Genomic DNA, 14,866 nt, shown 5'->3' on the forward strand with positions numbered 1-14,866 from the left:
ATGACCCTTGCATTTGCGAATGTCACAAATGCGACATCAAAGAGTTTTGTCCAGCTCTTTTAATGCGGGACGTAGGCCATTTATTTCATTTCACTTCATCTCTTAGGCGATTTTTGGTGCTCTTGGAAGAGGGTTTTCACCTATAACTTTGAGGTAAGTAATTTCTACACAACATGAGTTAAATACATAGATTATGGGTAGATTAACATGTAAAAATTGGTGAAAATCAAGGGTTTAGATGAAAACCTAGATTTTTGATAAAAATGAGATTTGACCACGAAATTGGTTATGGAACTTAGTAAAAAATATGTATTTATGTTCTTAAGGCTATAAGTAACAACTTTCTTCAAAAATATCCAGAATTCGGGCACGTGGGCCTGGGGGTAAATTTTAAGAATCTTTTAATTTGAATTGGGTAATCACTTTAATAGTTAGAATATAAACTTTTGAACATATATTGATTAGTTTTTACACTATTTGGATAGTTTTGGATTGTTCGGCTCCGATTTGAGGGTTAGAGCGCATTCTTGAGTTTGGAAGTAAGCCTTGGGACGAGGTAAATCTCTTTTCTAACCTTGTACGAGGGAAATTTTTCCATATGTGAACTAAATTAATATGTGACTATTTGTGGGGGGGCTACGTACGCACGAAGTGACGAGAGTCCGTACGTATCTACTATTCTTGTTATGTCCGGGTAGTTTAGGTTTACATCATCTTTTGTCGATGTCGTTACTCGACTATACTTGTTATTTGTAATAAATGGAATCAAGTTGGGAACCTTCTAAGGATTTAAAGACTCAAGTTGAATTATTTTTTTTTGTAAAAGGAATTAAGAAATAAATTTGATTTGAATGATTTAAATTATATTTGACCGTGTCGCATGTGTGATTCGCGAGCGGGGTGATTCTCTGTATTCATACTTGACTGCATCTCATGGATGATTTGCGAGAGGGGTGAATATATGCATCTATGATTTGCGCCATTCGATCCTCAGCAATGCACAATTTATATTCATGTTGGATCCGGCCGAACGTCCTCGACGGTATTTGTGTGTGATAAAAGAGTGGAAATTGTTTAAATATACAAGTTATTACTGCGAGATTACTTGTCTTAAATAAAGGAAGTGTTTTGGACTCTTAAATTAATGAAAGAACTGTTTAGATATTTCTTGTCTTGTATATCATGCTAGTGTAGAATCACACTTTATCATACTGTTGGCCCTAGTAAGTGTCGAAGTCGACCCCTTATAACTACTTCATTGAGGTTAGACTAGACACTTACTGGGTACATATTTTTATGTAAACATACTACACTTTTGTACTTGATTATACAGGCTTTGAGGCATGTGCATATGGCGATTAGTCCGGCGCATAGATTGGACTCCCCCGCGTGAGACTTTCCGGTGAGCTACCCTTTTGAGTCGTTCTGCTGCATTTGGAATCTCTCCTATGTCTATATATTTCTGTCTATTTCTTTTCCAGCCAGTAGGATAGTATGGTTTTATATATTCTACTAAATTGCCCACACACTTGTGACACTAGGTGTTTGCACACGCATTAGTAGACTTATGCTTTTTTATTATTATTTGCATGATTTCAGTTCGTATATTTGTCATTTCCATTTAACTATGCTTAAATTTTAAACTCCTAATTCTCATTATAAATAAGGAAAAGTTATCACATATGAATTATTTAAACAAGGATTTACTAGTTGATCAGTGTTGGCTTGCCTAACAACGGTGTTAGCCATCATCACGGCCTGATATGGAATTTGGGTCGTGACACAATTGGAGCGATATTGGGACAAAAGAGAGACAAGATTTTCAGGCATGTTTGCTAAGCCAGTAAAACCCTCAATAAAGCTCAAAATAGTTATGCCATAACTGAGAAGGAGCTACTTACAGTAGTATTTGTATTTGACAAATTTAGTTCCTATTTGATAGGAACGAAGGTTACAGTTTTTACTGATCATGCTTTTTTAAAATACCTCTTAGAAAAGAAAGATGCTAGACCTAGATTGCTAAGATGGATACTTCTTTTGCAAGAATTTAATCATGAAATAAAAGAAAGAAAAGGTTTTGAAAATCAGGTGGCTGACCATTTATCACATTTGGAAAATCCTCCAACTGAAACAACATATATCAAAGAGGAATTTCCTAATGATCATGTTTATACAATCGCAACAGTTACAAATCAGACACCTTGGTTTACTGACATTGTCAACTACTTAGTTAGAGGATGGATCCCAAAAGATTTATCTTACGAACAAAGAAAAAAGCTCAAAAAAGAAATAAGATACTATTTTTGGGAAAATCCTTACTTGTTTAAATTTTGTGCAAATGGTATGATCAGGAGATGTGTACCAGAAATAGAGATAAACAATATCCTAAGCCACTATCATGATGGATCTGTAGGATGACACTATGGAGGAAGACGAACGCCGCAAAAGAGCTTGAAGCTGGTTTTTTTTGCCTAATTTATTCAGAGATGCAAGAAATTATGTCATCACTTACGACAAATGCCATAAAAGCGATAACATTTCAAAAAGGGATGAGATGCCTCTTAACTCTATCCTTGTGTGTGAAATATTTGATGTTTGGGGCATTGATTTTATGGGTCCTTTTCTGTAATGATCCGACCGGTCGTTCTGAGCCCTAGCACGTCGTTCAGCAGTTTGAGTCCATGAGCAGCTTCACTTCAGGTATTATGACTTGTTCGCGTGGTTGAAATTGAATTTCGGGAAATTCAGAGTTGATTTGGAAAGAAAATTCTCATTTCGAAAGCTTTAGGTTGGAAGAATTGACTAAGATTGGATTTTTTAGTAAACGACCTCAGAATTAGGATTTAAAGGTTCCATCATATTCGTATGATGATTTTGGACTTGGGCGTATGTCTGGATCAAGTTTTGGATGACCCGGGAGCATTTCGGCGCATATTGTGGAAGTTAGCATTTTTGGAAGGGCTTCATAAATTTGGGTTGAAGTGCATTTTAGTGTTATCTATGTCTGTTTGGGATTCCAAGTCTGGGAATAACTCCGTATGATGATTCTGGTATTGGGAGTGCAATCGGAAGTGGATTTAGAGGTTCGTAGGTCATTTTGAAATCATTTTGACTAAAGTTAGAAATTAAGGTTTTTGAGAAGTTTGACCGGAAGTGAACTTTTTGTTATTGGGGTCAGATTTCAATTCTAGAAGTTGGACCATGTTTGTAATATCGAATATGACTTGTGTGCAAAATTTGAGGTCAATCGGACGAGATTTGATAGGTTTCGGCATCGAATGTTGAAGTTTGAAGTTCTAAAGTTCATTAAACTTGAATTGGGTTGTTATTCGTAATATCGATGTCGTTTGATGGGATTTGGAGGCTCGACTAAGTTAGTAATGTATTTTGGGGCGTGTTGGCATAATTGGATGTGGTCCCAGGGGCCTCGGGTGAATTCCGGGCAATTAACGGATTGAAAATGGAATTTGAGGAAGGGCTAAAGCAGATGGGCTTCTGGTTTAACCGGACCTGCGTGAAGAGGGCCGCAGGTGCGGGCCCGTAGGGCGGTAAGGGACTCGCAGAAGCGGAATTTTGCTGGGGAGGCATGGACCGCAGATGCAGTTGAGATCCGAAGAAGTGGGACCACACCTGCGTGCGTGGAGCCGCAGAAGCGGAGTGAGGGCCCTGGTGAAAGACCGCGGAAGCAGTAGTGGGGCCATACCTATGGAATCGCAGAAGCGGCCAAGTGACCGCATGTGCGAAAATCGGGTTGGGTAGTGTGTTCTCATGTTTGGTTGGCTCATTTTCACCTCATTTCCTCCATGAGAGCCGGCCTTGGAGTAAGTTTGAAGCTCATTCTTCGTCATCAATGTCAAGTTAAGTGATTCCCACTTATTATAAGTTAAATATATGATTTATATAAGGATTTAAACATGAAAATTAGTATAAATTGTGGGGGTTTTGGTAGAAGACCTAAAATTTGTTATTTTGGATTTTGATCACGAATTTGGCCATGGAATTAGAAATAAATTATATATTTGAGTTCGTGGGGTTATGAGTAATATTTATCTTCGAAAAATTTCGTAATCCGGTCACGAGGGCCCGCAGTAATTTTTATTGACTTTTCGATCGGGATTAGAAATTGTTATAAATTGGATTATAATAGGTATTTGCGTATATATTAATGGATTTGCATAATTACTGGATAGTTTTTTAGCGTTGAGCATCGGTTTGAGTCGTCGGAAGGGCTTCGAAGCCGGTTATGAAACATCGGAGCGAGGTAAGTCTCCTTTCTAGGTGAACCAAATTATTAATTGCTTCTATTTGTGGGGGCTACATACGCACGAGGTGACGAGAGTCAGTACGTAGCTACTAGCTATGCCCATGTCCGGGTAGTTTTAGGCTTACATCTATGTGTGACCGTGTCGCATGTATGTTTCGTGAGCGGGGTAATTTCCTTAAAAAGTTCCAAGTTAAATTTTCATTATTTTTAAAAGAACCAAGAAAGAGATATTAGCAAAATGTTATATATATATATATATATATATATATATATATATATATATATATATATATATATATATATATATATATATATATATATATATATATTACCGCGGCGTATGGATGATTTGTGAGCGGGGTAATTTCTTAAATTATAATTGACCGCGTCACATGTATGATTCGCGAGCGGGACCGCGTCGCATGTATGATTCGCGAGCGGGAAAATAGATGCATTTATGGTTCGCGTCCTTCGACCCTTGGCAGTGTACAGTTTAATTTTATGTTGGATCGTGTCGTATGCCTCGGCATTTCCTATATATATACTAGTTTTTAGAAAAGTTTGTCATCTACCCGTAGAACTTGAACATAAAGCATATTGGGATATTTGTTAAATCTAAATTATTCAGATGCAGGTAAAAATTGTCTGTTGCAGCTTGATGAATTGGAGGAGTTCAAACTTGAAGCATATGGAAATGCTAAATTGTACAAATAAACGACAAAAAAATGGCATGATAACTTCATTCTCCATAAGGAGTTTACAATTGGAGACCAAGTTCTTTTGTACAATAGTCGATTGAGCTTATTCCCGGGAAAATTATTAGTCACCTTGGTCAGGACTGTACATTGTAACAGAAATTAACCCCTTTGGTGCCATTGAAATACAACATACAGATGGGGGAGACCAATTCAAAGTAAACGGTCATCGTTTGAAGCCTTATATCAGCAGATTCTTCAACAAACAGGCTTCAACAATCCTTTTTGCCTAATTTTTAAAATAAGTCGAGATGGCGACGTTAAACTCAGAACTATTTTCAGATAATTGTCTCTTTAATCTTTTAGTAGTAAAATATAATATTTCCTTTTTATTAAATTTATTTAATAAAACAACTAACAACGGTCCATGATCTTATAAACATTGACACAAATACCCTTGTCTTTATCATAATTCCGGCTATACAACGAAAGACTCACATGTCATTAAGCATATTCTCAAGGCTTAATAAGGAATAAAAAACAAATTTATTTAATTAGTTTTTTTTTCCTTATGAAATTTAAACAGAATAGTATTAAAAAGAGTTCTGGTTTTTGCCTTTAATTGGATTTACTAGTATATAATAGGCCAAAAGATTTTGTCTTTTCATTTCCCTCTCTCTTTCATTCTGAAAAAAGATTTTGTATTGATTATAAATTGTACTCAAAATTGCTTGAATTACTTTGTACACAATCCTGCAATTCAACTCTTGCCAGTAAGTTTTCCTAACCAATTTTGTGTTTCTTCTTCATAAATGTTACTCTTTTTTGTAGTATTTTTTTTTTGTTGATTTAGTTATTTACATTGAGTTAAATCTTGATTCTATGTGACTTATTTGTTAAATCTTCTTTATTTTCTAGTTGGATTTGTATCTTTTCTTGGATTTTAGTTTTTGCATATCTTTTTTCTTTTAATGGTAAAGGAGCTGACGCGAGACCTCGTGACCAAACCAGGCTCTTCTCACGGTGATGAATCCAACGCGGTAGTCTCGTATCATGAGCTCATCGCAAGGGATTTTTGTAGTTTTTCCCATTTCTTTTCATTTAATCTAACTTTTATTTGAACCAAGATAATCATCTCACTCATTTATATATTATTTTCCAACAACTATATTAATACATTTACCTACGTAGGAAATAAAAAAATAAATTTTGATCATACATATCATCAAATAATAATATAAAATTTCGAAAGTGTAAAGATTTTTCGGGATTTTGCATCAGGATTATAAACCGTTTAAAGGCATGCTCATCCATAATATGTTTGATTTGTATATTTATTACTCCTACTTAATATCACATCTTTGATTCGAATGCCTAACAATTACAGTAAATTATGTACTACTCCTTTTACTCTATGAACCAATTAATGTTCATTGGTAACTACTATGCCATCCGTCTTGATTTATGTGATATCGCGGAAATTTTGAGAGTCAATCAAGTTTTTACTGTAATTTTTTATGTTTATATTTTATTAAATATTTTATGATCAAAATTAAAAAATTTGACTCTCGACGTCCAAATTCCAAATTGTTTTAGAAGAAATACCACTAAAAGTTTTTACATGAAAATGCAAAAAGAGAACAAAGCGAAGCACTTCAATTGTCACACTATCTATACGCTGTGTAATCCCGCTCGGACATAAGAAATTTTTTCCTTATTTTTTAAATTTTGTCATTTTTTTTCCGAAATCAGTGTTTGTTCATAAAATTTTCAATTAGCATTAATTGTTAGTAATTTGTTATTTATAATCCTTGATAAGATGCACTTCTATTTATTCCTCTTTAAAACGATAAATAACTTACTTAACTCCGATATAAATTATAAATTTTCTTGACAGTCATACAACATACTAAATTAAGGCTCGTTTGGCGATAAAAAATTACTTTTTTGAATATTTTTTTTCTTTATCGGAATAAGTATTTGACCATGAAAATTTTAAATTTCATTTGAAGCTGAACTTTGGATTTTTTTCGAAATTTGAAAAGTTCCAAAAATAAAAATTCAAAATTTTTCACTTCAAATCACTCACAAAAATTAAAAAATAGCTTCTTTGTGTATTCATATTCAAACACAACTCTAATTTTCAATACTATTTTTACTTGAAAAAATATTTTATTTTTTTCTGAAATTTCAAATTCTTATTGTCCAAAAGCCCACTAACAGCCAAACAAATAAATATAATTATATTTTGATAGAAACCAACTTTATTTTGAACTTTTAAAATGTTTAGCTCTTTTCCCTCATTATTTCTCGGTCACGTGCACGTCACACTGAAGCAAAGCAGTAGTAACCATCAGCGTTATTCCTATTTCGTCGTAACAGTGACGAGAAACAGAATTCCGTATTAAGGTGGTCCATGTTCTTAATACAAAATGACTAAAATACCCTTAAATGGAATCCTTAAAATTTTTCCTGCCCAAAACGGCAAAACAAATGGCACTCTCCTGAGAAAGCTGCTGTTTTTTTGCCTTACAATCCTTTTCGTTTTGACAAATATTTTAGATTTGAGTTTCAGAATATACATGCTAGGACTTAAGTTGTATATATATAACTTGGATGTCCTTATCAAAAAATATATACCTGGATGCTTGATAAGTAATTATCGTTTCTGTCTTTCAGGTGCTGGTAATGACACCCGCAATACTACTTGAGGCATAGCTTCTTAAAAATTGAAATGATCAAAGTTCTAATATTTGATGAATGTCACAATGCACGAGGCAAACACCCTTATGCCTGCATAATGAAGGTATGTTTTTTGTACTCATCTTCTATCGGTATCATGCTGGATCTAAATTTTTGTGCTTATCTTAGGGAGAGTGCCCTACTTACATCATAAAGAAGAAAGAATGGAGCAAAGTTATATCAACAACATTTGATATCTTTGTCAATGGATAATAGATTACTATTATATACTAACCGCCACTTCTTCAACAGTATTATTTCCATACTTCCTGTCTCTTGAGTATGTGTGTTGCATGTCACATACCACCTGTAAAAAGATAGATAAAAAATAGATTTGAGAGAATGCGGGAATGCATGTCTTATGGCTGAATTCTTTTATAGGCACAGTATACAATGTGTACATTTATCAACATGTGGATATTCCGTGCACATTGTTTGTTAGTTTAGTTTCCGACCTGAGAAAGTTGAAAGACAAGGTAAGCATCAATTCTATAGCCAATGGGTTCCGCCTTTCTATTTATAGAATGTTCATAAATACCTTTCATCTTTCTCTCTGGATATTATATCATATAGTTTTTCCCCTTGGAACCTATATACAGTATCATTTATCATTCAGTTTATGTTGGCTCTTCCTTTCTCTATATAGTAGTTGTGTGCGAGCGGAAAATGGGTAGTGCACTGAGAAAATAATGGAACTTAGAACTAAACCTTAATCTATTCTTGTAATGATTAAACAATCATGTTGGCTTGTTCAACATATGGGGTCTACATTTTTGCTCTTTCAATTCTGGTTGTGTTTTCTTATCATTGCAGTATGAAGATTTGATTTCAAAGTCAAGCCTATCTGATTTAAGTGCTGGTTCTGCAAGAAAAAGATTGTCAAAACTATATTAGTCCTTCATATTTTGTTTGAGTGAGCTGGGTGTTTGGCTGGCTTTCAAGGTAAATACGTTCCTTGATTGTGCATAAAAAAATTAATCAGTTTGGTCTTGATCATTTTCCTAACATGAATTCGTTTTGAATCAGGCAGCCGAGTTCTTGTCCTCTGAAGACACCTTCTTTTCATGGGGAGAATTAGATGTTTGTGCTCAAACGATTGTTAGAGATTTCAGTTTGGGTGCATCTAAGGTCTTCTCGGCTCACATACCATCTGGTATCATAATTAGCAACATCCATTTTCTTTTCCTGAGCTGTAAATATGTTTTCTTCTTTCTTGTTTTTTTGTGCTCTCTCTCTCTCTCTCTCTACATAGGTTCACATTGGTCACTTGGTGGTGATATTCATGCAAATGTTGATGCTGGATATTTGACATCCAAAGTTAATAGTCTTATAGAGTCTCTTCTTGAGTACAGGTAAGAGGTCTGACTATTAACTCTATTTGTTAAAAGCATCAATGCCAATTCAATCTATTGGATGTTCCATAGAATAAATGGAAAAAAAAGTTGTCCGATAGATTTCTTAGGATTTGTGGCAACGAGAGAATGACATGCAATTTTGTGTTGACGGATTTAAATATTTTGGAAGCACAAGATGAGTGCTAAAAAATTTCAATTCTTGAGTCATTGAACTCGCAAGCCATCTAACTGTAATGGAGGGAGCATTATGCTGCCTAATTGACTCCCTTACATGACTGTGTACTTTCATCTAAGCTTTTGAAATAACATTGTACATGGTAGTTTACCGATGGTTTATGCTATTGCTTTTAATGATCACATCTTAATGTTAAAACTGTAATCCTGTGCTTCTTGTCTCATCTTATCTTGATTAAATGTGATGCTGGAGTCTATCACTCTATTTGCTCCTTGATTTTGCGATATGTCTTAAATAATGTAGTTCTTGTGGGGAAATAGGATTTTCTATTTAGTGATTCACTGGCTGACATCTTTTTTTTTGTTGATGACATTTTTTTACCAATCCAATAGAGACCTGAAGGATTTGAGATGCATCATATTTGTTGAGAGAATCATTACAGCTATTGTTCTTCGGTCTTTGTTAAATGAGTTGCTTCCGGAATTAAGTGGTTGGAAAACTGAGTACACAGCAGGACATAGTTCTATGCTGCAGTCACAGAGTAGAAATGTTCAAAATAAAATTGTTGAAGAATTTCGCAAGGGTGTGGTAAGTCCAGTTTTATTTTTCCCTACTTTTGTAGATGATTTCTGAAGATTGAAAGTCTCATTTCCATGCAAAATGCTGCAGGTCAACATTATTGTAGCGACTTCTATTCTTTAAGAGGGCTTGGATGTTCAAAGTTGCAACCTTGTCATTCGATTGGATCCCTCAGCAACCGTTTGTAGCTTTATACAGTCTCGTGGTCGAGCTCGAAAGCAGAACTCACACTTTATTCTGATGGTTGGGAGGTATGCTTTTCCATCCATTCCCTCCTCACAAATACAAATACTATCACTCGAGTATAATTGATATATGAATGTTTTAAAGGGTTCTGTCATTATTGTTTTTGGTGTATTATTCGCTTCAAACATTCTATTTATGCTCTTGTCGGTTGTGCACATATTGAAAAGATTAAATCTGCTTCAGCTCTTGATTTTGTGCAATCATTATTGATAAAATTTGGAAGATTTAATTATAACAACGGACTGATTATCCTTCTATTTCTGGCTTAATTCCTAGCGGGGATGCATCAACTCTTACTCGCATGCAAAATTATATGCAAAGTGGGGAGATCATGCGGCAAGAATCATTACGCCATGCTTCTATTCCGTGTTCACCTCTTGATGATGAATTGCACGATGAACCTTGCTCTAAAGTTGAAACAACTGGAGCAGTTGTCACCCTCAGTTCTAGCGTGTCATTGTTACACTTCTATTGCTCAAGGCTACCTTCGGATGGGTTTGTACTGCATAATCCTTGCCACGTTCTAATGATTTGGTATCTTTGAGTACTTCAGGCATTAAATGTTGCATTACTGACCGCCGTTCAATGTGATTGTAGGTACTATAAACCCAGTCCTAGGTTTGTTATTGAGAAGGAAACAGAAACCTGCACCCTACATCTTCCCAAAAACTGCCCACTGCAAAAAGTTATTAGTGTGAAAGGGAATACCAAAATATTGAAGCAACTTGCTTGCCTCGAAGCTTGTAAAGAACTTCATCGTGAGGGTGCCTTGACCGACAATCTTGTTCCTGATATCGTGGAGGAAGAAGCCATCATCAAAGAATTGGGTAATTCTCACTTTTGGTTATAGGATGTTTTTTGGACTAAAGTTACTTGCCTTCTAACCCATTATATTGCGCAGGATGTCAAATCTATACCGATGAAGAATCGAAGTACTTTCCACCAGAATTGGTTAGTCTTTGTGCCAATGATACAGAAGCACTGTACTACTGCTACGAAGTTGATTTGCAACATGAATCTTACAGCAGTTACCAGTATCGTGGGATAATACTTGCTGTTAGGACAAGGCTCAAGTTTGACGATGAAAGATTGACTTTTGATTTGGATGTTGATAAGGGAAGCTTGCTAGTTCAAGTAAATTATAGTGGAGTTGTTAGACTTACTTCTGAAGAGGTGACTATAATTTTATGACTTTTATCCTCTCTTTACTTGTCACCTGTAAAAAAGTAGGTAATACTTTTTATACTCTCTCCAGATTTTACGATGTCAGTGGTTTCAAGTCAGTCTATTCAGAATTCTTCTTGACCGCGGTCCGAGTAAACTGGAGGACGCTTTGGCTGCAGTTCAACTGCCTGTTGGTTCTGCAGTTTCTGATTATCTTTTGTTTCCATCTTTGGGTTCAACTCAAAACCCTCAGATACATTGGGAATGTGCGAATTCTGTGCTGTTTCCTTCTCAAGTTCTTGGGGATAAGCATATTGATTGTTGTTCTACACAAGGTCGCAAACGCAATGTGAACACCAAAACTGGGGTGGTATGCAGCTGCATGTTGGAGAACTCATTGGTCTGTACGCCTCATAATGGCAATGTGTACTGCATTACCGGTTTTTTGGATAATCTGGATTGCAACTCATTGCTGGAACTGAGAACTGGAGAATCTTTCTACTAATTAACTACTAATTTCTTGGTGCAGCTTTTCCTTATATCAACTTGTGGTTTCAAAGTATTAAGTAAGGTGCGGTTTACAGGCATGAGATCAACTTATGCTTGAAGGAGAACCACTTCTTAGTGGGAAACACATTTTCAAAGTGCACAATTACCTTCAAAGATGCAGAAGTCAGAAGGCGAAAGGTTGACCCAATGGCTCTCCTTTTATTATAATGCATAACTCAGAACTTAGTTTCACAGTTTAATGGAAAATCACTTTTTTTTTTATTTGACCTCATTGTCCGCCTATGCAGATTCAACTGATTCATTTGTTGAATTGCCTCCTGAACTTTGTTCCATCATCATGTCACCTGTCTCTATTTCTACCCTTCATACCTATTCATATCTTCCTTCGGTCATGCATCGGGTTGAGTCCTTGATTATGGCTTCAAACTTGAAAAGGATTCACTTGGATCAGTACTGCACGCAAAACATTTTTATTCCAACTTCTAAGGTATGTGCTGCATTGATCTCATCACAGATTTAGCTCCATTTATTCAGTCTTCTTAAGCTCTGAGCTTTACACATACTCTAGGGCTTGAGTTTCCATCAGTAGACTAGCTTTTTCTAGACTTCCTTGTGTTTTAGCTGTTTTGTCGTCCTTGTTTTGTTATTTTAGGTTCTGGAAGCAATTACAACGATAAGAAATGCGTCGAAAAGTTTCATTTGGAATCACTTGAGACTCTTTTCTCAAATATGCTGCGAGTATCCAGCTGTTCACGACTTATGAGAATCATCACGAGGGCCTACTCACTGTTAAGAAAACGAAAATTATTTCCAACGCTGCATTGTGCAAGCTTGGATGTGCTCGTAAATTACCGGTATGTATTCTTTGGTGATAATTTAGATGGGTTTTCATTAGGGGATCCTTTGTTGAATATTAATCATTCCTGCAACCTAGAAGTTGCTAACTATCACGTATGAACATTCTTTGCTACTGTCACTTGCCCACACAACTAAGTCTAGCGAATGTTATAATGAAAATTAGTAGTTTTTGGCAACTGCTGTTATCAATATTTGTAAAAAATGCCTACTTTGTCAGTGCATAAATTGGAGCACGTTTGTCGTCGGACATGTCAATTTTGAGCGACTGTTTTTGGATCCTTGACCTTTGTTTACAGGGATTTATTCGTAATGAGCCATTCGATCTTAAAGGGTGGCTCATTCCTGGTGATAATTCTCAAGTTCACAATTTCGATGAAGAACTGCTGATACCTTCAGTAAAAATGTATAGTAGGGGAAAGCAGAAGATTAAAGTTAAGAGAGTAGCTGATGTTGTTGAGGCACTGATAGGTGCCTTCCTCAGCTCAGGCGGGGAAGTAGCGGCTTTGTCATTTATGAAATGGCTTGGTATCGACATTGATTTTGTAGATACACCTATGCCGAGGCACTTCCCCATGAATGCTGAAAAGCTAGTTAATGTCACAAACCTGGAATCCCTGCTACATTACAAGTTCCATGATCCTTCTCTGCTTGTTGAAGCTCTAACTCACGGATCTTACATGATACCTGAGATTCCACGATGCTATCAGGTTAGTCTCGTAAATAAATATCATCCATCTTGATGTTGATTGCATTTTTGCGTCTCGTGGTTGCTCTATCATTAAATCGTCAAATTTTTGGATCTATCTCTTGTGAACCTGAACATTTCATTGACCTAAGCAACTCGATAGTACTTAATGATTCTACATAGAACTGCTTGTGACAAGGAAAAAAGTGCACTGTTTCATTCATTCAAGCGATTTTTTCATGGTTTTATTTGAATTCCTGTCTTGCCTTTCATTGAATCTTATTCTAAGTTCAGATTTCCTTTTCCTGTTCTGTTGTAAGGTTGAAGTTCTTACAATTGTGTGCGATCTGAACCAATTCTGTGTGGACTCGGAATGAGTATCTTAAAAACAAAAGTAGTAATCGGACGTTGTTTCCAATTGACTTGTAGTCTTCCATTAGCAATCTTGTGAACTTAATGGTATATGAACAATGAGATATATCAAGTTTGATGTTTCCTAAATCTAGGTAACTTTGATGATGCTTCACAAGATCTGCAGAGACAGATAGTGAATACTGTTCTGAATTTTGAGAAATTGGATCTAGTTAGAAATAACACTTTATCTGAAAACCATATATTTTAGAAACGGAAGGAAAAATTTGACGGAAGCTATTTCCTCGATTAAAGTGTAAAACATCTCCTTTCCATCATTCTCAACTTTATATCTATTGTCGAGAGCTTCACCTTGGGAGCAACTTAAGATCAATGTGGATTAATAGTACTACCTCCGTCCCCATTTATGTGGCACTATTTGACCGGATACAAAACTCAATAAAGAAAGGAACACTTTTGAAATTTGTGGTCTGAAACAAGCTTTAGACATTCGTTTGGTTTATCCGATATGCTAATTTGATATGTATTTTAGGTTTATTAACTAGTTTTCCTTTGTGGTTCGATATAGGTGCTTGCAGATGTTATTGAGTCTCTTGCCGGGGCAATCTTTGTTGATTCTGGCTTCAACAAAGATGTTGTGTTTCAGAGCGTACGAACACTTCTGGAACCGTTGATTACACCGGATACAGTAAAGCTCCATCCAGTCAGAGAGTTAAGTGAACTATGTGACCAGAAAGGTTATATAAAAAAGAAGAATGTTGTCCCTTGTGAAAATGGCGTGACGATTGCAAAATTTTCATATGTTTTGGTTTCTGCCCTTATTGTGTGTTCCTTTTGTATTTTGTTGTTGTTTTGTTGTGATTGTCACTTAAAATTTATTGTAATGTATTATTGGATTCATTGTTATGTAACATTGAAGATGCTTATTTTATGTACCAATTTGGTTTCATGGGATTCTTATGTTATTTCTTTGTCTCATGTTACCCTTATTATTTGGTAATTTTTTTTTTCCCTTTACCTAATTGAATTAAATTCATGGCTAAACCTTTTATTTGGGTATTCGAGTCTGCTGCATACGTGTTTATTATTTTGAGATTTTTACCTAATTTGGCATCACTTTAAGATAGGATTAAGATATGTTAATAATCATAGTAAAACTAATCAAGTTATGATGAATCCTTATTAATGTAATGATGCATAATTTAACTCTGCATAACTAAT

At 35.5% G+C, this 14,866-nt stretch overlaps 1 pseudogene; it reads left to right on the forward strand.

Annotated features, from left to right (window-relative positions):
* Positions 1-8,051: 8,051 nt before the first annotated feature.
* LOC107775622 (endoribonuclease Dicer homolog 2-like) lies at positions 8,052-14,645 on the forward strand (annotated as a pseudogene).
* The last annotated feature ends 221 nt before the right edge of the window (positions 14,646-14,866 follow it).

This window comes from Nicotiana tabacum, chromosome 11 (assembly GCF_000715075.1).
Source record: "Nicotiana tabacum cultivar K326 chromosome 11, ASM71507v2, whole genome shotgun sequence".
In the NCBI taxonomy this organism is placed as follows: Eukaryota; Viridiplantae; Streptophyta; class Magnoliopsida; order Solanales; family Solanaceae; genus Nicotiana; species Nicotiana tabacum.